This window comes from Amia ocellicauda, unplaced genomic scaffold, assembly GCF_036373705.1.
Source record: "Amia ocellicauda isolate fAmiCal2 unplaced genomic scaffold, fAmiCal2.hap1 HAP1_SCAFFOLD_55, whole genome shotgun sequence".
Classification (NCBI taxonomy): domain Eukaryota; kingdom Metazoa; phylum Chordata; class Actinopteri; order Amiiformes; family Amiidae; genus Amia; species Amia ocellicauda.
The window spans coordinates 175,229-198,808 of NW_027102985.1; the positions used below are offsets into that span (position 1 = coordinate 175,229).

Genomic DNA, 23,580 nt, shown 5'->3' on the forward strand with positions numbered 1-23,580 from the left:
TGTCAATCCATGCCATCTTTTGGAAATGCCGGTTGGCCTGGGTTCGTAACTCTATGTCGGGATTTCGGCTCTCATCCACTTCAAAGAGTTTTTATCAACCACAGGCCCCTTTCTCCAGACATCTCATAGCAGAATAACAAACTATTTGGCCTCTTCTCGGTGCCATCCTCCCCAAAACTGTCACTTTGATGCAAACCAGTTCCAAGCTGATGAGCAAAGGAAATCTGATAACTTTGGGGGGGAGAGGTCTTCTTTAGATCCGTGCTTCAGCTCAGAGCCCAAATACTCTTATCCAAATACACCCAACATAACGCTACACACCCCATCCCAAAGATGCTCTATTGGGTTGAGATCTGGTGACTGTGGGGGCCAGTTTAGTACAGTGAACTCATTGTCATGTTCAAGAAACCAATTTGAAATAATTCGACCTTTGTGACATGGTGCATTATCCTGCTGGAAGTAGCCATCAGAGGATGGGTACATGGTGGTCATAAAGGGATGGACATGGTCAGAAACAACGGGCCGTGGCATTTAAACGATGCCCAATTGGCACTAAGGGGCCTAAAGTGTGCCAAGAAAACATCCCCCACACCATTACACCACCACCACCAGCCTGCACAGTGGTAACAAGGCATGATGGATCCATGTTCTCATTCTGTTTATGCCAAATTCTGACTCTGAAATCGAGACTCATCAGACCAGGCAACATTTTTCCAGTCTTCAACTGTCCAATTTTGGTGAGCTTGTGCAAATTGTAGCCTCTTTTTCCTATTTGTAGTGGAGATGAGTGGTACCCAGTGGGGTCTTCTGCTGTTGTAGCCCATCCGCCTCAAGGTTGTACGTGTTGTGGCATCACAAATGCTTTGCTGCATACCTCGGTTGTAGCGAGTGGTTATTTCAGTCAAAGTTGCTCTTCTATCAGCTTGAATCGAGTCGGCCCATTCTCCTCTGAGCTCTAGCATCAACAAGGCATTTTCGCCCACAGGACTGCCGCATACTGGATGATTTTCCCTTTTCACACCATTCTTTGTAAACCCTAGAAATGGTTGTGCGTGAAAATCCCAGTAACTGAGCAGATTGTGAAATACTCAGACCGGCCCGTCTGGCACCAACAACCATGCCACGCTCAAAATTGCTTAAATCACCTTTCATTCCCATTCAGACATTCAGTTTGGAGTTCAGGAGATTGTCTTGACCAGGACCACACCCCTAAATGCATTGAAGCAACTGCCATGTGATTGGTTGGTTAGATAATTGCATTAATGAGAAATTGAACAGGTGTTCCTAATAATCCTTTAGGTGAGTGTATATGTATGTATGTATGTATGCATGTCCAATTGCTTTGACAATTCAAATGCACTGAATTGAGAGAGAGAGAGAGAGAGAGAGAGAGAGAGAGAGAGAGAGAGAAAGAGAGAGAGAGAGAGTTGTAGTCCAGACCACTGCAAAATTCCTGCTGAAGTGATCTGGATCACCACACAATGGCCCAAGGACCACTGCAAACTTGGATTTCAATGTATTTGTGTAATCTGTGTTGCAATAGCACCTACCATGTTCCTTTGTGGTGATCTGGTTAATTCTGATCTGGGAAAACCACAATCCTGCAGGTTTAATAAGTCTCTCTACACATCAGTCCCTGAGTACCTTCAACCAATGGTCATTTTGACCAATTAAGCCCAAGATTTGAGTCAATTAAGTTGTCAAGGACTACCCAGTGAAGACGTGAACTCACGACTAGGTCACACTGTGAGCTCACCAGAGCAGACATTACACTGAGCTCACTGTGAGCTCACTTAGCGCTTTTCCAGCGACATGGTGCCGGTGCTGGAGCCGGAGCTGCTGCTCGGCCTGGGATCCAGCTGATCTTTTTTGAACCGGCCCGCTTTTCCACCGGTTTTGACGTCACTGGATGTGGGCGTTCCCAAGCATGGAGTAGAAGTGGAGAAACACAGCAATAGTAATCAGCACCGAGGCGACTCTCTTTAAACCCCATTTAACATCACAATCAAACTCATTCCGCGTCTATGGCAAATCGTAACCCTAATGTTACAAATGTTCCCTAAACACCTATTTTGCAGGATCAATAAAAAATTATTAGGATTTTTTAAACTTTTACTGACACACATAGTTAATAGCAATGTATTATAACTTTACCAAAAATAATAATCTGTATATCTTTAATTGTTTAGACGTTATTAAGATATAATGCATCTTTCACATAGGGAACATTTGTAACATGTTAGGAAAAACAAACAAATGATTTGAAAATATTCATAATTACAGCATACAATTTGTCAGGCTTCATAAGAATGGTATTTATAACATACTCTGTAAAAATCAAGCAAATAGCATTTGTGGTTCACGAGAAAATATATATATATATATAATCAAAGCTATCAGACTATAGCAGCCGGTGTATGAAGACACATACGATTATACAGCATTATTTGGCAGCTTCGCAAGACCTAATTTGAAACGTTGTTGGTAAGTTAGATAATTAGTGGGGACCCTCTATTTGCAGTTCTTCCCCTCCATAATTGCTAAAATAAAGTTTTACTGACATTTTATTGACCCTACCACTGCATAGGGCACATCTGTAACATGAACGCTACTGAATGGCACATACATTGAAAACTACGGAGAACTGAGACAAATCCACTTTACACTTCATAAATAATCTTAAAACGTTTCCAACCAAGGCAACACCCACTTGAAATACGTTCATTCTCATTTTTGGTAAACAAAAAGAGAGATTGTTACATATGTTCCCTATGATGCATCTACAGAGAGAGAGACAGACAGACACTAACACTCTCTCTCTCTCTCTCTCTCTCTCTCTCTCTCTCAGCTGGGAGTGTGTGGGAGGGGTCTGCAGTGAGCGGGAGTGCTGCTGAGAGCTCTGTCCTTTGGCTGCGTTTTTTTGTTGCTTTACTTTTTTCAGTTTGTTTATTTTGTCTTCTGTTTTCAGTGCTTTTCTTATTGTGGGGGAACAGGGGAGGGGAGGGGGGAGTACCGGTAGTTCTTCCCGGGTCGGGGGGTCGGACCCCCTGAATGCGTCTTTTGAAAAACTGACCCGACGCCATGGAGTCAAGATCGCTCCGGTGCAGTTCTGCCCCCTAGAGCAGTGTGTGTTAGCGGTTGGGGAGGTAGCAGGGTGTGAAAATATCAAGTCTGCTGCCATTGTTATCTTCTTAAAAACCACTGATCTGCTCAATCAGCTAGTGGCTAATGGCACAGTGTTAGACGACACTTTCACCCCGGTGTTGCCGCTCGCTGCTCCTGCCCGGAAGGTAACGCTGTCTAACGTCCCTCCGTTCATCCGCACCGGCTCGGGCAGCTGATGTCCGGCATTAAGAGGGTCCCGCTGGGCTGCAAAGCCCCGCAACTGAAACACGTCGTGTCCTTCCGAAGGCAGCTGTATATGATCCTCAATAACATCAATGAGGATCTTAATGTCTCCGAAGTTGGATCTCTCTTGCTGCCACCACCACGAAGATTGCTCTTTAGTAATGTTGGAAAGTCAAAGACAGCAACCGTCAGGGTTCTTGCATATGACGTATTCGTGCTGCACCTCTCTGCAAGGATCCAGGACAGTTTGTCAATGTAAAATCCAGTGCCTGGGAATATTTCCACCTAAAAGACAATGGTAAATAAAAAACAAGTTTATCCCCAAACTATTCTTATATTATGTTAAGTGGAATACATTATCAGTAAGGCTGTGATTTTGTTACAGAAATGTGTTATTAAAGACCACAGTATGTCTCAATTCTAAGTTTATTAATTTACAGACATAATAAAGTCAGTGAATCTGTGACACCCATAATTCAATTACATTCTTATTATCAACTATAACTATGAATATAACTGATAATGTAGCATCATTAGATTGTTTACAACCAATATTTGTTTTCAATATATATATTTTTACCTTGTCTTTGTAATATTGTAGACCAAGAGTGTTATACCTGTTTTGGTGATTCTTTGTCAGATTCAGAACAATTTGCTGTGGGGCTGTCAGAACCACTTGATGGTGACACACTTTTGTCTTCATTGCTGATAAATGTGGCTTTTGTTACAATTTTTTTCAGATTGTCCAAAAGGTCTGGAATCTCTGGAGAAAAAAACCTTAGTATTAAATGATAATCATTTCTAGTAATATATTTAATGCAAAATGAAAACAAAACCATCAATGCCTGCAATTATACTTGAGAGACTTGCTCTATGTTATTGGCAAACTGACCTTTTTGTGGGTCATTAACATTAGCTACAAAAAAAATAAAAAAGATAAAATACAAGAATTTCCAGGTCTAATGTAATGCATATAGTCATTAATGTAGGATTATGAAGTTATGTTGAAAAACTTTATTTAATAATCAGTATTATTAAACTATTAGACAGTGCACATTAAGAGTCTGTATTGTGGTTCTAGATTACTTCAGTATGATCAACTATAATACATTACTCTGGAATCTAAATTACTGAAGAATAACATTTATCAAGGTAAGGAATTATTTGCTATAAATAAAAAAACTTACCATCAACCATACGGTTTCGAAGACATTGGTTTTCATTTTTAAGTCTTGTGTTTTCCTTTTCGAGCTGCTTAACGTTTTGCTGTAGCTCAACTTCACTGGACTCTTTAAATGTCTGTAGAATATGACGGGATCTAATTCTTGAAGCTCCATCGGTTTTCTTTCTTATTTTGTGCTGTATTCAGAGAGGAAAAGAGTTTAAAATGAAAATATATATATATATATGAATATGATTAAAAAAAAACAATCCTGCAATACATTTATTTAATATTTGCAGTAATTATCTCACCGGTAACTGTGGTTCATCAAGGTCACTATCATCTGAAATTTGAAGTTTTTTGTTTGGTTTAGGTACTCTCTTCATTTTAGGACAGGGCATTTTTGTTAGGTCATTAAGTTTTCTTCTTAGTTCGCCTTCTTTTCCTAAAATAAAAATAAAATAAATAAAACCCTGCATTATGTCCACAGATATTTGGGGATTATATTTATTTGTCATAAAAATACTGTGCTTTGACCATACAAATTAAGATGAACAGCCAACACTGAATCAAAACTGAAGTTAAATTATATCTGGTTTAATTTATTTTGTGATTTGGGGGATTTTATTGTAAAACACAACACACAATAAATCGTTCTTACAAATGCCAGTCAAGTATGACGAGTTTTTAGCGCCCTCACCACCACCTACCATGTTATGAGAGTATGTTAGAAGTACAACACATTAATAACTTAAACATTCATTTCAAATATACTGTGATTGTATATATCAAATAGCATGTAAAGACTTTAATGTTTTTTTTTTTTAAATAAACATTGTTACCAGTCATAATGATCTGCGCTTCATGGACAGGCCATCCACCTTTTGGAGGTTTGTTCGTGTCTCTCCACTCTGCTCTGAAGTTTCGAGTCGTCTCTTCGTCATCATCAGCAATGCTGAATAAATCAAAATTGCGAAAGCAAGCAGTGGGAATCACGCTGTAAGAGTCTTTGTCGACCCCGCTTTCCCACTTCACCAACGCGTGCATCACCGCCATACTACCTTCACCTTCTCGTCCGTTTTTTCTGCGCGTTTTTCCCCCGACAAGTCACGGCACAAAAAACAGTCCCGCTCTGCATTCTGGTACTTGGCGTTCTTAATAACACCAACAGGGTGTAATCGCATAGACCACTCGAGTATAAAGTACTACATATCCCATCTGTTACAGTTTTTTTTCTTCTTCTGAAACTGCAAGCGCACTACATAAAGTTTGGCAAATGAAGAAATTTGGATGATGAGTTTACAATCTTATAAACAGTATTTAAGTAAACCTAGATATGCAATTCCAAAAAGAACAGCATCGAGATGGAGAAACAGGATAAAAAAATAATAATACAATGTTTATACTTTTTGTATTTTAATTACAGTATGTAATTATTGCCTTTTGATTTACATTTACAGAAAAAGAACGGCGGCAAACGTGGACTACCCAACAAGAAGCAACAAAGTTACTAAAATATCAGATTCTCAGGTAAGCTTCATGCAGCCATACATGTATAATTATAAAATCAATCCAAAAAATAGACCTTGTTTACCCTACAACTGATTTGAGTGTTAATTCTATTTAAGATATAAAAAAATATTTTGTTTTCTGAACTAATAATCTGTGAACATTCTATTATCTCTATAATTTTAATTAATACATTTATTTTATTATTGGTGGAACATTATATTTTTCAGCTCAGATGATTTCACGTACCATCAATTTTTCTGTTAATAAATGTGCAAAAACAAATCAGATGGATAGGCCCTTACATATGAACATTAAGTTAAAGGCCTAGAGTGAGTGTTCTTCACTTCCAGTCATGGCGGGCCACAATCCAGCTCTTTGTAACTCATCAACAACCAAAGACCTGGGAAAAGGGTTAAATGGCTTCAGTTAAGCCAATTAGGTAATTAAGAGCTCAACTGGAAAAAAAACAGCAGGCATAGGGGTACTTTAGGACCACAGTCACTGATATAACCTACAATGTTGTTGTAATGAAAATCAGCAGACAGTGGGCCTCCTCCAGGACTAAGGTTGAGAAGCACTGGTCTTGAAGACCACAATAACAATCGACCTCAAGGGCTAGGGATATTCGAGGTGATGCTAAACCAGTCCTGAATGTTTAAATATAATGTTATTTTCTTGTAGTGTGCCGTTGCTGTTAATGCAACCAGTTATATTGAGCCATCAAATACAGAAGCTGACGAAAGACATCAACATGTAAATTTAGTTGTAAATTTAAAGTGTGTGTGAAAAGTATTTTGTATATGGAGATTAACCCATAGTTTCACAGATAAATTGTGGACCAGTGATATTCAGGATCTTCAAAACAAGTCCTGAATGCTCAAACTTAACATTTCTTTTTTTAGAGTGTCGTTGCTGTCAATCCAGCCAGTGATGTGGAGCCATCAGATACAGAAGCTGATGAAAAACAACATGTAAATTTCCTAAATTAATATGGTGCATCAAAATACTTATTTAGCACTTTCAACTGTTTCTTTGTGATTCCTAAAATTACTTTACAGGCTGGGGCTGGGGGAAGACACTGCGCCCGCCTGGAGAAGCCTGTACAAGCCCCCCTCAATAAGAGAGCTGGCAATCTGCAGTGGAGGGTGTTACACACCATTATTGCTGTCAATTCTTTTATTACTGTTCTTAACCCTGCTGTGTCCGACGCCTGCCCATTCTGTGCTCAGAGAGAGACCGTGTTTCACTGTTTCAGCACTTGCTCTCGGTTGTCACCCATTTTTAGTCTTTTAACTCGTCTTTTTACTGATCTTAACCTGATTTTTAACACAAAGGTTTTTATTTTAGGGGCGCGATACACCAGAAGGACCAAACATGTGGACCAGCTGGTAAACTTCTTGCTGGGCCAGGCTAAAATGGCCGTCTATAAGACTAGGAAGAACAGAGTGTGTGGGGAGGGCAGTGAGGATGCAGTGAGAGTGTTTGCCATGCTGGTCAAGTGCAGAGTCAGACTAGAGTTTAACTATTACAGGCTGATGAATGATTTGGAGAGTTTTGAACAGGTCTGGTGTATTAATGATGCCCTTTGTGAATTGTATGACGGGGAGTTGGTTTTTATTATGTAATTCATTTATAGGGTTTAGTATTTGATGGTTGTTTTGTTGTGTGTATTGGGTTGCTTTCTTTAAAAGTGTACAGATCAGTGGCGGAGTTAATGCTTGTTGGGGGGAGACAAACAAAGGGGAACACTATTTTTTATTTATTTATTTATTTTCTTTTGTATGAATTATTGCGTGTTGCAAACAGGCAATGAAGTCTGATAAAAGTCAAAAAGTCTCTCTCTCTCTCACACACACACACACAGCCAGCAAGACACACAGAGCCAGCCAGCTCAGCGATGACATCACAAACATCTCTCTCAGGTGACTCCTATGACATCACAGAGCACGTACATTCCGTTGCTTGCCGTCTGTCAACCACTCAGTCACTGCCAGCCAGACTGGCTGGCTGACTGGATGGTGGGGCTGCTTGCTGCTGCTGCGTACCTTAGCAAGCTTATTTGCTTGACCGGCCTTCCTCCTCCGCCCACATGCCCACCTATGTCCGATCTGCTGTTCACCTGGATCACAGCTCCGCCCCAACAAGGCAGAGCCTCCCAAGAATGGTACAAACTCACCCACGATCCCCTCCACGGAAAGCTATAGCAAAAGGCAAAAGCATTATACGTAATGAAGAGGAACCCGAGTCCAAGACGCATCCGACCAGCCATACATATTTGTGTGTATTAAAGATCACATTTTATTACATTTAGATTTTCTGTACTTTATTACATCTTTTTGTGATTTTTAAATGTATTGTTTCTTTTCCTTATATATGTATGTATGTATGTATGTGTGTGTGTGTCTGTGTGAAAGTGTATGTGTTTGTGTGTCTCTGTGTGAAAGTGAGTGTGTGTGTGTCTGTCTCTGTGTTTGTGTCTGTCTCTGTGTGAAAGTGAGTGTGTGTGCGTGTGTCTGTCTGTGAAAGTGTGTGTGTGTGTGTGGGTGTGACAGTGTGTATGAGTGTCTGTCTGTCATGTAACTCGCACATCTGTGAGGGCACCATTTTTGCAGAAAGAGATGTACACATTTTGGAGCAACATATGCTGCCATCCAGACATCGTCTTTTCCAGGGACGTCCCTGCATTTTTCAGCAGGATAACGCCAAACCACATTCTGCCCAGATTACAAGCGCATGGTTGCGTAGGCAGAGAGTGCGGGTGCTAGCATGGCCTGCCTGCAGTCCTGACCTGTCTCCGAATTGAGAATGTGTGGCGCACTATGAAGTGCAAATTAAGACAACGAAGGCCCTGTGCAGTTGCGCAGCTGAGGAAATGCATAATGGATGAATGGGGGAAAATCCCGCTTGCTAAACTTAACCAAGTGGTGTCTTCAGTGCCCAAGTGCTTAATAAGTGTTATTAAAAGAAAAGGTGATGTTACATAGTGGTAAACAGTCGACTGTCCCAACTTTCTTGGTTTCTTTTCACTGCTAATGAGATGCTGTAGAGTGAGTTAGTTATATTGCTTTCAGGAGCTCTAATCGTATTGATGAGTTCATGCAGCATTTGTAATTGAATTTCAAAAAGTAATCCTTGCTGTCTGGCCTGTGTGTATGAGATGTACTCTGTCAATCTTTGGCTAACAACTGAAACATTGGTAGAACAGAAATGGCAACATAAAAAAGAAAAGTACATTTTAAAAGAGCACATTAAATAGGATGAATATACAGTTTTTTACAATCACTTTGTCACTCATTTCAGAACCTTGATGTCATTTTTCAAAACTCTAGACACAAAACTCAAAACGGTCATCACTTGTAACACAGGCTGTCCAATGTTCAAAACATTGCATTGTGCATTCATATCTTTAAAGAAACCTTGCACTTGCAGACTTGTTGGTTCAAATAATTCATTTATCATGAAATACCATAGTAACATTTATTTAGATCACCCACACAGAAGATACCGATAGTTTCACTGTGTAGTTGTTCGTACAATCATTAAATATTGTAGTACAAAATATGTGATACATGTTTCATTATGGTACTACACATAAATACATCACTGTAAAAGGACTAGTAGAGAGAATACTACAGACACAGTGGAATCATTGAACAAAATCTGAAATGTATTGATGCAATACAATCAAATCACACCATAGGTTTCTTTGAAGCCATGCAACAATAATTAGCTACAAAAAAGAACAAAACTACAGTAAAATGTCAACTGCAGTGTTCCTCACCTGGCTTAGTGTAAAACAAAGGATTGATTACTGTACTTCTGAATTTCCATCAGCCCTGTGTTCAGGTTCAGGTTCTCACAACCATTTTTCACAAGAGGCATCTTGAAACTGAACATACCTGAACATACTCAGTCATCAGCTGCTTCACTCTGTCTGCATTTCTTTCAAAAGGCACACTATACTCTGTGCTACACATTGGTATGCAGTATACAGTCATTTGACAATTGAGAGTAGCCTAATGTTTAGTGCATGCTGAAGACTTGCCGCTTCTCAGTACGGACATTTCTGATGATTGAGGCCACAGTTGATCCTGAGTTGATTCTGAGGTTTGATTGAATCATTGTAGCTGCCTCAGTCATGGTCATGCCATGATTTACAACATGCTCTACAACTATTTCACTGGACACTATTTGCTGTTGCTGCCGCTGTCTGGTCCGTGGCCTTGTCCTCTACCACGTTCCCCCAACACCTCTCAAATGAGGCCCATGGCTGCCTCTCTGGTGAGGCCTAAGCCCTCCTCTATGACGAGGCCCACGACCACCTCTCAGAAGGGGTGCATGTCCCCTTCCATTCCTTTGACCACCACGTCTTCCTCCTCCCACTGCTTGACCTCTATTGTGACCTGGATGACTTGCCGGCTCCATGTTATCACTGTGTTGCTGGGGTGGATAGCACTCATTTCACTCGATACTCGTACCACAATGTGAAATCAATCATCAATAACCAGTTGGCAGTATTGGAAAAGCAATTACAAGGGCCTGCATACATACAGTAATGTCAAATCTGATGTGGAAGAACAATCATCTTCAACCAGGTTGGAGCGTTAGTTGCAATGCCTTTAATACACGCAGCGTGGAGAGGAACAGTGACTCAAGTAGATCCCAAAGTCGCTCTGCCTTCATTTTAACAGTCAGAGCTTTTATACACAAAAATCAAAGAGCTGGTTATAATCAGAAAGTCATTACTATGTTATCTTAAAAGTTAGCTAAGCAGAATTTATATCATTATAGGACAGAGTTCATAGATCAACACATGGATTAGGGAGCAGGCACTTCAATCATACTGTTTGACATTGTCTCCAAGATTCTCATCGTAAATAACAAACAGAAATCAAACTACCTTCTGGCCTGACCTTCTAGCTTGACCTTATCTTTCTTAAGTATACAAGAGAGAAAAACAGGTATTAGAGAAAAAATTTCTAACTTTCCTTCCACACTGCAAACATGGTGTGGAAAAGTGCTACATGATGATGAATGATGATGAAATATTACATCCATAGATAATGTAGTCCAACTGGTTCATGCTCCTCGTTTATTGATGTCAATGGATCTCATTATCCTGAAACTTTCATGATCGAAACATGGAATATTGTTTGTCAGTTTCCATAAAATTATGCATTAAGAGTAATGCAACAGTCACTTATCATTTTGAGCAGCTGTATCAATTGATAGTTAAATCTTTGTAATGAAATGAATAGACAGTGATCTCAGATGTAATGTGTGAATTGCATTTTGAAATGGTAATACTTTGATGTTAAGTTGTGTCATTTTAGTTCAATGAACAAATTATCTGAGGTTGATGTGTATTGTATCCAAGCAATTGTAAAAAAGTGTTAGAGTTTTGAAAAATGTGCATTTTGATCATCGGGTGTGAGTTTAGTGTCTAGAGTTTTGAAAAATGACATCAAGGTTCTGAAATGAGTGCCAAAGTGATTGTAAAAAAGTGTAATATCAGGGGACAGTGGCTATTAGTGATCTGGCCTTCCGTGGCCTCTGTATTAATGTAACAGGTCACATTGTATGTGTACACTGATACTTGATTGTATAATATAGTACAAGTAAAAAACATACATAGGTATCATAGAAGTATTTTGCAGAAATGATTATGGATAGTTATCAAAATGGAGAGGAAATGCTAAATCCAGTCTCCCCAGGCTGAGCTTCTATTGCTGCACCTGCTGGCCCCACTATATGGATAGAGCCACACCAAGTACAAGAGTCTCCCCATTGCTATTTATATCTCCCTATCCAATCTTATATACGTGTCAGGGTGGGGTGCCTATTCCCCTGCATGCTTTGAAACCTATAGCACCTGGGACGCACACTTGGGATCCGGTTCCTCTGCCCCTCACATACACATGAGGAATCCTAGGTGCTCAACACGTCATACTGTCTCTTTCATCTCATGTGTAAACTATGGACAAATACATGACTAAACGTGTTTAGTTGCTTTTCCCAGAATGCTTTGCGCCACGATATGCAAATAACGGGGACTATGATTGGCTCCCTGACATTACCCACACTGCGACTGATGCTACCCATTTCACTACCCAACAAAGACCCATAATATGCGTGTGTCTGTCTGTCTGTCTGTCAAAGTATGTGTGTGTGTGTCTGTGTGTGTCTGTGTCTGTCTGTCTGTGTGTGAAAGTGTGTGTGTGTCTGTCTGTCTGTCTGTCATGTAACTTGCACATCTGTGAGGGCACCACTAATGCAGAAAGAGATGTACACATATTGTTTATTTTCCATATATATGTATGTATGTATGTATGCATGTCCAATTGCTTTGACAATACAAATGAATTGAATTGAGAGGGAGAGAGAGAGAGTAAGAGAGAGAGAGACAGACAGACAGACATACAGACAGACAGAGAGAGACACACACACACACACACACACACACACACAGAGAGCCAGCCAGCCAGCTCAGCGATGACATGACGAGCCTCTCTCAGCTTACTGCTATGACATCACAGAGCACGTACATTCCGTTTAACAAATCGTTAATCAAAAAAGGTTATAAACACATTGACTACAATACCGGTTAGTAAGACGAAGGTGAGTCTCTCGTTAGTATTATTAGTCAGACATTAAATAACTACGCAGGTTAGTATTTATATCAGGTAACTTCTCGTTATATATATATCAGTCTCATTTACGTTTAGGTGCCGAGAAAGATCCTATTTGTTACCACAATTTCCCTTAACTGATTATTATTCAATGATTAAGGATAGGCAGGGCCACCAATAATCTAATGTCTATTAACTTGTGTCAATTTCAGACTAAACAGTTAAACAGGAATGAGAAGATATTTCTCGGCGTTGACAGATTTTATTTCTAAAATTATCAACAAAACAGTTTAATGCAACTCACATTTATATTTAAGAAAACTAAATGATATTACACATTCTAGAGTTATGAATCACAGATTAACATTTCTAATTGATTTCTCAAATGTCATGAATCACAAACTCCAAACTGTTAAACTTATGTGAACTTCGTCGCAGAGAGGCCTCTCTGGCTTCGGGCTCAGATAACAGCACACGGCACGAGGTCCGTGTGGTTTGGAACAAAGGCAGTCCGGTTCGGCTTTGTCCAAGAACTTCCACTCAGTCGATGCACCTGGAAGTTGGGGTTTCGCGAATGTAGAGTCTTTTCCAAACAGATTTTCCATTGGTTTGAAGGCTCCAAGGTTGTGCACAAAATCTTCTTTGTAAGCATGGTTCCACCGTAGTTACTTGAAGACGAAGTCTTTGAGGAAAGCAGGGCCCTGTTTGTTCCAAGGGTCAAGTTTCTTAAGACTCAAATAGCTATTTAAGTGACTGACACTTTCGTATTCAGTCGACTTAGTCAATTGTCCAGCTGTAAAACTCCACTGATCAGGTGGGTCTGTGAAGTTATTTATTTAATAAAGTCCTTTAAAATAATTCTTCGCTCAATCTCCTTCTCCCAGTTTAACTCTTCTGTTGCCGGCAAAGACTTGGTTGGTTTCTGATTCCGGTTCTGGCAACAGAGCTACAGGTTGAGCTGTGGCAGCGAGTTTCTGGTTCAGGTGAGAGAGAGAGAGAGAGAAAGACTGTCCGCTGTTCCTTATAGTCTGTCAGATCAGTAGGTGATTGGTCCCTGAGTTCTTGAGATTGGATTTCGGTTTCAGCCCCCAGTGTCCTATTGGAGGGAGGCTTTATTTATGACTGATGTCAATCCATGCCATCTTTTGGAAATGCCGGTTGGCCTGGGTTCGTAGCTCTATGTCGGGATTTCGGCTCTCATCCACTTCAAAGAGTTTTTATCACCTACAGGCCCCTTTCTCCAGACATCTCATAGCAGAATTCCAAACTATTTGGCCTCTTCTCGGTGCCATCCTCCCCAAAACTGTCACTTTGATGCAAACCAGTTCCAAGCTGATGAGCTAAGGAAATCTGATAACTTTGGGGGGGGAGAGGTCTTCTTTAGATCAGTGCTTCAGCTCAGAGCCCAAATGCTCTTATCCAAATACACCCAACATAACGCTACATATGTATGTATGTATGTATATATGTGTAGAAGGAAAATTAGAAATTATTTTCTTACACCTGTTTTTCTCTCTTGTATACTTAAGAAAGATACGGTCAAGCTAGAAGGTCAGCCCAGAAGATAGTTTGATTTCTGTTTGTTATTTACGATGAGAACCTTGGAGACATTGTCAAACGGTATGACCTACGTGCCTGTTCCCTAAAACCATGTGTTGACCTATGAACTCTGTTCTAAAATGATATATGTTCTGCTTAGTTAGCCTTTAAGATAACATTGTAATGACTTTCTAGCATGTATGGATGTATGTATGTATGTATGTATATATATATATATATATATGTATGTATGTATGTCCAATTGCTTTGACAATACAAATGAATTGAATTGAGAGGAAGAGAGAGAGAGAGAGAGAGAGAGAAAGAGAGAGAGAGAGACAGACAGACAGACAGACAGACAGACAGACAGCTCAGCGATGACATCACGAGCCTCTCTCAGCTGACTGCTATGACATCACAGAGCACGTACATTCCATTGCTTGTCGTCTGTCAACCACTCAGTCACTGCTAGCCAGACTGTCCCTAAGACAAAGTGTACAATACTTCAATTATATCTCCTCCAGACAGATAAAGAGTATTAAGAGCTACGATGAAGTTACCCAGGAGACGTAAAAAGCTTGCATCACCTGGTATTTCCTGGAGGTCACCCATCCAAGTACTAACCAGGCCCTGGCCCGTTTAGTTTCCAAGGTCTGACGAGATCGGGCACGTTCAGGACGGTGTGGCCGCAAGCCGAGATGCCTGGCTGCATGATGTCTCTTAAAGGCTGGCGGGTATTGACGGAATTTCCAGCAAAAAATAAAAAATAAAAAAATTAAAAAATGGAGGGAAAAATAACAGTGCAGGAAAGGGTGTTGAAAGTAGCCGGGAACGTGTACAATTCTTCAATTATATCTCCTCCAGACAGAAAGAGAGTATTAAGAGCTACGATGAAGTTACCCAGGAGACGTAAGAAGCTTGCAGCACCTGGTATTTCTAGGAGATCTCCCATCCAAGTACTGACTAGGCCATGCCCCGTTTAGCTTCCGAGATCTGACGAGACGGGGTGCGTCCAGGACGGTGTAGCCACAAGCCGAGAGGCCTGGCTGCATGATGTCTCTTAAAGGCTGACGGGTGTTGAGGGAACTTCCAGCAAATAAAAAAAGAAAAATGGAGGGAAAAATATCAGTTCAGCAAAGGGTGTTGAAAGTAGCCGGGTACGTGTACATTTCTTCAATTATATCTCCTCCAGACAGAAAGAGAGTATTAAGATCTACGATGAAGTTACCCAGGAGACGTATAAAGCTTGCAGCACCTGGTATTTCCAGGAGGTCACCCATCCAAGTACTGACCAGGACCTGCCCCGTTCAGCTTACGCGATCTGACGAGATCGAGCGCGTTCAGGACGGTGCGGACACAAGCCGAGAGGCCTGGCTGCATGATGTCTCTTAAAGGCTGGAGGGTATTGACGGAACTTCCGGCAAAAAAAAAAAGAAAAAAGAAAAATGGAGGGAAAAATATCAGTGCAGCAAAGGGTGTTGAAAGTTGCCGGGTACGTGTACAATTCTTCAATTATATCTCCTCCAGACTGAAAGAGAGTATTACGAGCTACGATAAAGTTACCCAGGAGACGTAAAAAGCTTGCAGCACCAGGTATTTCCACGAGTTCTCACATTCAAGTACTGACCAGGTCCTGCCCCGTTTCGTTTCCGAGATCTGACGAGATCGGGCGCGTTCAGGTCTGTGTGTCCGCAAGCCGAGATGCCTGGTTGCATGATGTCTCTTAAAGGCTGGCGGATATTGATGGAACTTCCAGAAAAAATAAAAAATAAAAATAAAAATGGCGGGAAAAATATCAGTGCAGCAAAGGGTGTTGAAAGTAGCCGGGTACGTGTACAATTCTTCAATTATATCTCCTCCAGACAGAAATAGAGTATTAAGAGCTACGATGAAGTTACCCAGGAGACGAAAAAGCTTGCAGCACCTGGTATTTCCAGGAGGTCAGCCATCCAAGTACTGACCAGGCCCTGCCCCGTTTAGCTTCCGAGATCTTACGAGATCGGGCGCATTCAGGACGGTGTGGCCACAAGCCGAGAGGCCTGGCTGCATGATGTCTCTTAAAGGTTGGCGGGTATTGACGGAACTTCCAGCAAAAAAAAAAAAAAAAAAAAAAAAAGAAAAATGGATGGAAAAATATCAGTGCAGCAAAGGGTGTTGACAGTAGCTGGGTACGTGTACAATACTTCAATTATGTCTCCTCCAGACAGAAAGAGAGTATTAAGAGCTACGATGAAGTTACCCAGGAGACAAAAAAGCTTGCAGCACCAGGTATTTCCAGGAGGTCACCCATCCAAGTACTGACCAGGCCCTGCCCCTTTTACCTTCCGAGATCTTACGAGATCGGGCGCATTCAGGACGGTGTGGCCACAAGCCAAGAGGCCTGGCTGCATGATGTCTCTTAAAGGTTGGCGGATATTGACGAACTTCCAGCAAAAAAAAAAAAGAAAAATGGAGGGAGATATATCAGTGCAGCAAAGGCTGTTGAAAGTAGCCGTGTACGTGTACAATACTTCAATTATATCTCCTCCAGACAGAAAGATAGTACTAAGAGCTACGATGAAGTTACCCAGGAGACGTAAAAAGCTTGCAGCACCTGGTATTTCCAGGAGGTCACACATCCAAGTACTGACCAGGTCCTGCCCCGTTTAGCTTTCGAGATCTTACGAGATCGGGCGCGTTCAGGACGATGTGGCCACAAGCCGAGAGGCCTGGCTGCATGATGTCTCTTAAAGGTTGGCGGGTATTGACGAACTTCCAGCAAAAAAAAAAAAGAAAAATGGAGGGAGAAATATCAGTGCAGCAAAGGCTGTTCAAAGTAGCCGTGTACGTGTACAATACTTCAATTATATCTCCTCCAGACAGAAAGAGAGTACTAAGAGCTACGATGAAGTTACCCAGGAGACGTAAAAAGCTTGCAGCACCTGGTATTTCCAGGAGGTCACACATCCAAGTACTGACCAGGTCCTGCCCCGTTTAGCTTTCGAGATCTTACGAGATCGGGCGCGTTCAGGACGGTGTGGCCACAAGCCGAGAGGCCTGGCTGCATGATGTCTCTTAAAGGTTGGCGGGTATTGACGGAACTTCCAGCAAAAAAAAAAAAAAAAAATAGAGGGAAATATACCAGTGCAGCAAAGGGTGTTGAAAGTAGCCGGGTACGTGTACAATTCTTCAATTATATCTCCTGGAGACAGAAAGAGAGTTTTAAGAGCTACGATGAAGTTACCCAGGAGACGTAAAAAGCTTGCAGCACCTGGTATTTCCAGGAGGTCACACATCCAAGTACTGACTAGGCCCTGCCCCGTTTAGCTTCCGAAATCTGATATGATCGGGCGCGTTCAGGACGGTGTGACTACAAGCCAAGAGGCCTGGCTGCATGATGTCTCTTAAAGGCAGGCGGATATTGACGGAACTTCCAGCAAAAAAAAAAAAAAAAAAGAAAAATGGAGGGAGAAATATCAGTGCAGCAAAGGCTGTTGAAAGTAGCCGGGTACGTGTACAATTCTTCAATAATATCTCCTCCAGACTGAAAGAGAGTATTAAGAGCTACGATGAAGTTACCCAGGAGACGTAAAAAGCTTGCAGCACCTGGTATTTCCAGGAGGTCACCCAACCAAGTACTGGCCAGACCCTGCCCCGTTTAGCTTCCGAGATCTGACGAGATCGGGCGCATTCAGGACGGTGTGGCTGCAAGCCGAGAGGCCTGGCTGCATGATGTCTCTTAAAGGTTGGCGGGTATTGACGGAACTTCCAGCAAAAAAAAAAAAAAAAAAGAAAAATGGATGGAAAAATATCAGTGCAGCAAAGGGTGTTGACAGTAGCTGGGTACGTGTACAATACTTCAATTATATCTCCTCCAGACAGATAGAGAGTATTAAGAGCTACGATAAAGTTACCCAGGAGACGTAAAAGCTTGCAGCACCAGGTATTTCCAGGAGGTCTCACATTCATGTACCGACCAGGTCCTGCCCCGTTTAGCTTCCAAGATCTGACGAGATCGGGCGAGTTCAGGATGGTGTGGCCGCAAGCCGAGATGCCTGGCTGCATGATGTCTCTTAAAGGCTGGCGGGTATTGAGGGAATTTCCAGCAAAAAAAAAAAAAAAAAAATACAAAAATGGAGGGAAAAATATCAGTGCAGGAAAGGGTGTTGAAAGTAGCCGGGTACGTGTACAATTCTTCAATTATTTCTCCTGGAGATATAAAGAGAGTATTAAGAGCTACGATGAAGTTACCCAGGAGACGTAAAAAGCTTGCAGCACCTGGCATTTCCAGGAGGTCACCCATCCAAGTACTGACCAGGCCCTGCCCCGTTTAAATTCCAAGATCTGATGAGATCGGGGGCGTTCAGGACGGTGTGGCTGCAAGCCAAGAGGCCGGGCTGCATGATGTCTCTTAATGGTTGGCGGGTTTTGACGGAACATCCAGCAAAAAAAAAAAAGAGAAATGGAGGGAGAAATTCCAGTGCAGCAAAGGGTGTTGAAAGTAGCCGGGTACGTGTACAATTCTTCAATTATATCTCCTGCAGACAGAAAGAGAGTATTAAGAGCTACGATGAAGTTACCCAGGAGACGTAAAAAGCTTGCAGCACCTGGTATTTCTAGGAGGTCAGCCATCCAAGTACTGACCAGGCCCTGCCCCGTTTAGCTTCCGAGATCTTACGAGATCGGGCGCATTCAGGACGGTGTGGCCACAAGCCGAGAGGCCTGGCTGCATGATGTCTCTTAAAGGTTTGCGGGTATTGACGGAACTTCCAGCAAAAAAAAAAAAAAAAAAAAAAAAAAGAAAAATGGATGGAAAAATATCAGTGCAGCAAAAGGTGTTGACAGTAGCTGGGTACGTGTACAATACTTCAATTATGTCTCCTCCAGACAGAAAGAGAGTATTAAGAGCTACGATGAAGTTACCCAGGAGACAAAAAAGCTTGCAGCACCAGGTATTTCCAGGAGGTCACCCATCCAAGTACTGACCAGGCCCTGCCCTTTTTACCTTCCGAGATCTTACGAGATCGGGCGCATTCAGGACGGTGTGGCCACAAGCCGAGAGGCCTGGCTGCATGATGTCTCTTAAAGGTTGGCGGATATTGACGAACTTCCAGCAAAAAAAAAAAAGAAAAATGGAGGGAGAAATATCAGTGCAGCAAAGGCTGTTGAAAGTAGCCGTGTACGTGTACAATACTTCAATTATATCTCCTCCAGACAGAAAGAGAGTACTAAGAGCTACGATGAAGTTACCCAGGAGACGTAAAAAGCTTGCAGCACCTGGTATTTCCAGGAGGTCACACATCCAAGTACTGACCAGGTCCTGCCCCGTTTAGCTTTCGAGATCTTACTAGATCGGGCGCGTTCAGGACGGTGTGGCCACAAGCCGAGAGGCCTGGCTGCATGATGTCTCTTAAAGGTTGGCGGGTATTGACGGAACTTCCAGCAAAAAAAAAAAAAAAAAATAGAGGGAAATATACCAGTGCAGCAAAGGGTGTTGAAAGTAGCCGGGTACGTGTACAATTCTTCAATTATATCTCCTGGAGACAGAAAGAGAGTTTTAAGAGCTACGATGAAGTTACCCAGGAGACGTAAAAAGCTTGCAGCACCTGGTATTTCCAGGAGGTCACACATCCAAGTACTGACTAGGCCCTGCCCCGTTTAGCTTCCGAAATCTGATATGATCGGGCGCGTTCAGGACGGTGTGACTACAAGCCAAGAGGCCTGGCTGCATGATGTCTCTTAAAGGCTGGCGGATATTGACGGAACTTCCAGCAAAAAAAAAAAAAAAAAAGAAAAATGGAGGGAGAAATATCAGTGCAGCAAAGGCTGTTGAAAGTAGCCGGGTACGTGTACAATTCTTCAATAATATCTCCTCCAGACTGAAAGAGAGTATTAAGAGCTACGATGAAGTTACCCAGGAGACGTAAAAAGCTTGCAGCACCTGGTATTTCCAGTAGGTCACCCAACCAAGTACTGGCCAGACCCTGCCCCGTTTAGCTTCCGAGATATGATGAGATCAGGCGCGTTCAGGACGGTGTGGCCGCAAGCCAAGAGACCTGGCTGCATGATGTCACTTAAAGGCTGGCAAGTATTGACGGAACTTCCAGCAAAAAAAAAAAAAAAAAAAAATAGAAAAAGGGAGGGAAAAATATCAGTGCAGCAAAGGGTGTTGAAAGTAGCCGGGTACATGTACAATTCTTCAATTATATCTCCTCCAGACAGATATAGAGTATTAAGAGCTACGATGAAGTTACCCAGGAGACGTAAAAGCTTGCAGCACTAGGTATTTCCAGGCGGTCTCACATTCATGTACTAACCAGGTCCTGCCCCGTTTAGCTTCCGAGATCTGACGAGATCGGGCGCGTTCAGTATGGTGTGGCCGCAAGCCGAGATGCCTGGCTGCATGATGTCTCTTAAAGGATGACGGGTATTGACGGAATTTCCAGCAAAAAAAAAAAAAAAAAAAAATAGAAAAATGGAGGGAAAAATATCAGTGCAGCAAAGGGTGTTGAAAGTAGCCGGGTACGTGTACAATTCTTCAATTATATCTCCTCCAGACAGAAAGAGAGAATTAAGAGCTACGATAAAGTTACCCAGGAGATGTAAAACCTTGCAGCACCTGGTATTTCCAGGAGGTCTCCCATCCAAGTACTGACCAGGTCCTGCCCCATTTAGCTTTCGAGATCTTACGAGATCGGGCGCGTTCAGGACGGTGTGGCCACAAGCCGAGAGGCCTGGCTGCATGATGTCTCTTAAAGGTTGGCGGGTATTGACGGAACTTCCAGCAAAAAAAAAAAAAAAAAAAAAAAAAAAGAAAAATGGATGGAAAAATATCAGTGCAGCAAAGGATGTTGACAGTAGCTGGGTACGTGTACAGTACTTCAATTATATCTCCTCCAGACAGATAGAGAGTATTAAGAGCTACGATAAAGTTACCCAGGAGACGTAAAAGCTTGCAGCACGAGGTATTTCAAGGAGGTCTCACATTCATGTACTGACCAGGTCCTGCCCCGTTTAGCTTCCGAGATCTGACGAGATCGGGCGCGTTCAGGATGGTGTGGCCGCAAGCCGAGATGCCTGGCTGCATGATGTCTCTTAAAGGCTGGCGGGTATTGACGGAACTGCCAGCAAAAAAAAAAAAGAAAAATAGAGGGAAATATACCAGTGCAGCAAAGGGTGTTGAAAGTAGCCGGGTACGTGTACCATTCTTCAATTATATCTCCTGGAGACAGAAAGAGAGTTTTAAGAGCTACGATGAAGTTACCCAGGAGACGTAAAAAGCTTGCAGCACCTGGTATTTCCAGGAGGTCACACATCCAAGTACTGACCAGGCCCTGCCCCGTTTAGCTTCCGAAATCTGATATGATCGGGCGCGTTCAGGACGGTGTGACTACAAGCCAAGAGGCCTGGCTGCATGATGTCTCTTAAAGGCTGGCGGATATTGACGGAACTTCCAGGAAAAAAATAAAATAAAAAGAAAAATGGAGGGAAAAATATCAGTGCAGCAAAGGGTGTTTTAATAGTAGCCTAGTACGTGTACAATTCTTCAATTATATCTCCTAGAGACAGAAAGAGAGTATTAAGAGCTACGATGAAGTTACCCAGGAGACGTAAAAGGCTTGCAGCACCTGGCATTTCCAGGAGGTCTCCCATCCAAGTACTGACCAGGCCCTGCCCCGTTTAGCTTCCGAGATCTGACGAGATCGGGCGCATTCAGGACGGTGTGGCCGCAAGCCGAGAAGCCTGGCTGCATGATGTCTCTTAAAGGTTGGCGGGTATTGACGGAACTTCCAGCAAAAAAAAAAACAAAAAAGAAAAATGGATGGAAAAATATCAGTGCAGCAAAGGGTGTTGACAGTAGCTGGGTACGTGTACAATACTTCAATTATATCTCCTCCAGACAGATAGAGAGTATTAAGAGCTACGATAAAGTTACCCAGGAGACGTAAAAGCTTGAAGCACCAGGTATTTCCAGGAGGTCTCACATTCATGTACCGACCAGGTCCTGCCCCGTTTAGCTTTCAAGATCTGACGAGATCGGGCGAGTTCAGGATGGTGTGGCCGCAAGCCAAGATGCCTGGCTGCATGATGTCTCTTAAAGTCTGGCGGGTATTGACGGAATTTCCAGCAAAAAAAAAAAAAAAAAAATAGAAAAATGGAGGGAAAAATATCAGTGCAGGAAAGGGTGTTGAAAGTAGCCGGGTACGTGTACAATTCTTCAATTATATCTCCTGGAGACAGAAAGAGAGTATTAAGAGCTACGATGAAGTTACCCAGGAGACGAAAAAGCTTGCAGCACCTGGCATTTCCAGGAGGTCACCCATCCAAGTACTGACCAGGCCCTGCCCCGTTTAAATTCCAAGATCTGATGAGATCGGGGGCGTTCAGGACGGTGTGGCTGCAAGCCAAGAGGCTGGGCTGCATGATGTCTCTTAAAGGTTGGTGGGTATTGACGGAACTTCCAGCAAAAAAAAAAAAAAAAAGAAAAATGGATGGGAAAATATCAGTGCAGCAAAGGGTGTTGACAGTAGCTGGGTACGTGTATAATACTTCAATTATATCTCCTCCAGACAGAAAGAGAGTATTAAGAGCTACGATGAAGTTACCCAGGAGACAAAAAAGCTTGCAGCACCAGGTTTTTCCAGGAGGTCACCCATCCAAGTACTGACCAGGCCCTGCCCCATTTACCTTCCGAGATCTTACGAGATCGGGCGCATTCAGGACGGTGTGGCCACAAGCCGAGAGGCCTGGCTGCATGATGTCTCTTAAAGGTTGGCGGATATTGACGAACTTCCAGCAAAAAAAAAAAAGAAAAATGGAGGGAAAAATATCAGTGCAGCAAAGGCTGTTGAAAGTAGCCGTGTACGTGTACAATACTTCAATTATATCTCCTCCAGACAGAATGAGAGTACTAAGAGCTACGATGAAGTTACCCAGAAGACAAAAAAGCTTGCAGCACCAGGTATTTCCAGGAGGTCACCCATCCAAGTACTGACCAGGCCCTGCCCCTTTTACCTTTCAAGATCTGACGATATCGGGTGCGTTCAGGACGGTGTGGCCGAAAGCCAAGAAGCCTGGCTGCATGATGTCTCTTTAGGCTGGTGGGTATTGACGGAACTTCCAGCAAAAAAAAAAAAAAAAAAAGAAAAATGGAGGGAGAAATATCAGTGCAGCAAAGGCTGTTGAAAGTAGCCGGGTACGTGTACAATACTTCAATTATATCTCCTCCAGAGTGAAAGAGAGTATTAAGAGCTACGATGAAGTTACCCAGGGGACGTAAAAAGCTTGCAGCACCTGGCATTTCCAGGAGGTCACCCATCCAAGTACTGACCAGGCCCTGCCCCGTTTAAATTCCAAGATCTAATGAGATCGGGGGCGTTCAGGACGGTGTGGCTGCAAGCCAAGAGGCCG

General features: G+C 42.4%; 6 non-coding genes and 22 pseudogenes across 6 annotated transcripts; all 28 read right to left on the bottom strand.

Moving 5' to 3' along the window:
* Window positions 1-8,155: 8,155 nt before the first annotated feature.
* LOC136738281 (U5 spliceosomal RNA) lies at window positions 8,156-8,270 on the bottom strand. The gene has a single exon (XR_010812584.1). It is a non-coding gene; the product is annotated as a U5 spliceosomal RNA (small nuclear RNA).
* A 6,495-nt stretch (window positions 8,271-14,765) lies between these two features.
* LOC136738000 (uncharacterized) lies at window positions 14,766-14,884 on the bottom strand (annotated as a pseudogene).
* A 221-nt stretch (window positions 14,885-15,105) lies between these two features.
* On the bottom strand, window positions 15,106-15,224 carry LOC136738213 (uncharacterized; annotated as a pseudogene).
* A 209-nt stretch (window positions 15,225-15,433) lies between these two features.
* Window positions 15,434-15,552, bottom strand: LOC136738211 (uncharacterized; annotated as a pseudogene).
* Window positions 15,553-15,768: 216 nt separating this feature from the next.
* LOC136738210 (uncharacterized) lies at window positions 15,769-15,887 on the bottom strand (annotated as a pseudogene).
* Window positions 15,888-16,102: 215 nt separating this feature from the next.
* LOC136738290 (5S ribosomal RNA) lies at window positions 16,103-16,221 on the bottom strand. The gene has a single exon (XR_010812592.1). It is a non-coding gene; the product is annotated as a 5S ribosomal RNA (ribosomal RNA).
* Window positions 16,222-16,443: 222 nt separating this feature from the next.
* LOC136737938 (uncharacterized) lies at window positions 16,444-16,562 on the bottom strand (annotated as a pseudogene).
* Window positions 16,563-16,771: 209 nt separating this feature from the next.
* On the bottom strand, window positions 16,772-16,890 carry LOC136738075 (uncharacterized; annotated as a pseudogene).
* Window positions 16,891-17,099: 209 nt separating this feature from the next.
* Window positions 17,100-17,218, bottom strand: LOC136738033 (uncharacterized; annotated as a pseudogene).
* A 210-nt stretch (window positions 17,219-17,428) lies between these two features.
* LOC136738102 (uncharacterized) lies at window positions 17,429-17,547 on the bottom strand (annotated as a pseudogene).
* A 216-nt stretch (window positions 17,548-17,763) lies between these two features.
* On the bottom strand, window positions 17,764-17,882 carry LOC136738218 (5S ribosomal RNA). Its single transcript, XR_010812567.1, has one exon. It is a non-coding gene; the product is annotated as a 5S ribosomal RNA (ribosomal RNA).
* A 215-nt stretch (window positions 17,883-18,097) lies between these two features.
* On the bottom strand, window positions 18,098-18,216 carry LOC136738153 (uncharacterized; annotated as a pseudogene).
* A 219-nt stretch (window positions 18,217-18,435) lies between these two features.
* LOC136737925 (uncharacterized) lies at window positions 18,436-18,554 on the bottom strand (annotated as a pseudogene).
* A 210-nt stretch (window positions 18,555-18,764) lies between these two features.
* Window positions 18,765-18,883, bottom strand: LOC136737924 (uncharacterized; annotated as a pseudogene).
* Window positions 18,884-19,106: 223 nt separating this feature from the next.
* LOC136737912 (5S ribosomal RNA) lies at window positions 19,107-19,225 on the bottom strand. The gene has a single exon (XR_010812531.1). It is a non-coding gene; the product is annotated as a 5S ribosomal RNA (ribosomal RNA).
* A 209-nt stretch (window positions 19,226-19,434) lies between these two features.
* Window positions 19,435-19,553, bottom strand: LOC136738091 (uncharacterized; annotated as a pseudogene).
* Window positions 19,554-19,763: 210 nt separating this feature from the next.
* On the bottom strand, window positions 19,764-19,882 carry LOC136738103 (uncharacterized; annotated as a pseudogene).
* A 216-nt stretch (window positions 19,883-20,098) lies between these two features.
* LOC136738063 (uncharacterized) lies at window positions 20,099-20,217 on the bottom strand (annotated as a pseudogene).
* A 220-nt stretch (window positions 20,218-20,437) lies between these two features.
* On the bottom strand, window positions 20,438-20,556 carry LOC136738124 (uncharacterized; annotated as a pseudogene).
* Window positions 20,557-20,776: 220 nt separating this feature from the next.
* On the bottom strand, window positions 20,777-20,895 carry LOC136738059 (uncharacterized; annotated as a pseudogene).
* A 224-nt stretch (window positions 20,896-21,119) lies between these two features.
* On the bottom strand, window positions 21,120-21,238 carry LOC136738139 (uncharacterized; annotated as a pseudogene).
* A 210-nt stretch (window positions 21,239-21,448) lies between these two features.
* Window positions 21,449-21,567, bottom strand: LOC136738057 (uncharacterized; annotated as a pseudogene).
* A 218-nt stretch (window positions 21,568-21,785) lies between these two features.
* LOC136738106 (5S ribosomal RNA) lies at window positions 21,786-21,904 on the bottom strand. The gene has a single exon (XR_010812556.1). It is a non-coding gene; the product is annotated as a 5S ribosomal RNA (ribosomal RNA).
* A 215-nt stretch (window positions 21,905-22,119) lies between these two features.
* Window positions 22,120-22,238, bottom strand: LOC136738266 (uncharacterized; annotated as a pseudogene).
* Window positions 22,239-22,456: 218 nt separating this feature from the next.
* LOC136737926 (uncharacterized) lies at window positions 22,457-22,575 on the bottom strand (annotated as a pseudogene).
* A 214-nt stretch (window positions 22,576-22,789) lies between these two features.
* Window positions 22,790-22,908, bottom strand: LOC136737911 (5S ribosomal RNA). The gene has a single exon (XR_010812530.1). It is a non-coding gene; the product is annotated as a 5S ribosomal RNA (ribosomal RNA).
* Window positions 22,909-23,116: 208 nt separating this feature from the next.
* LOC136738173 (uncharacterized) lies at window positions 23,117-23,235 on the bottom strand (annotated as a pseudogene).
* A 216-nt stretch (window positions 23,236-23,451) lies between these two features.
* On the bottom strand, window positions 23,452-23,570 carry LOC136737957 (uncharacterized; annotated as a pseudogene).
* Between the last annotated feature and the right edge of the window lie 10 nt (window positions 23,571-23,580).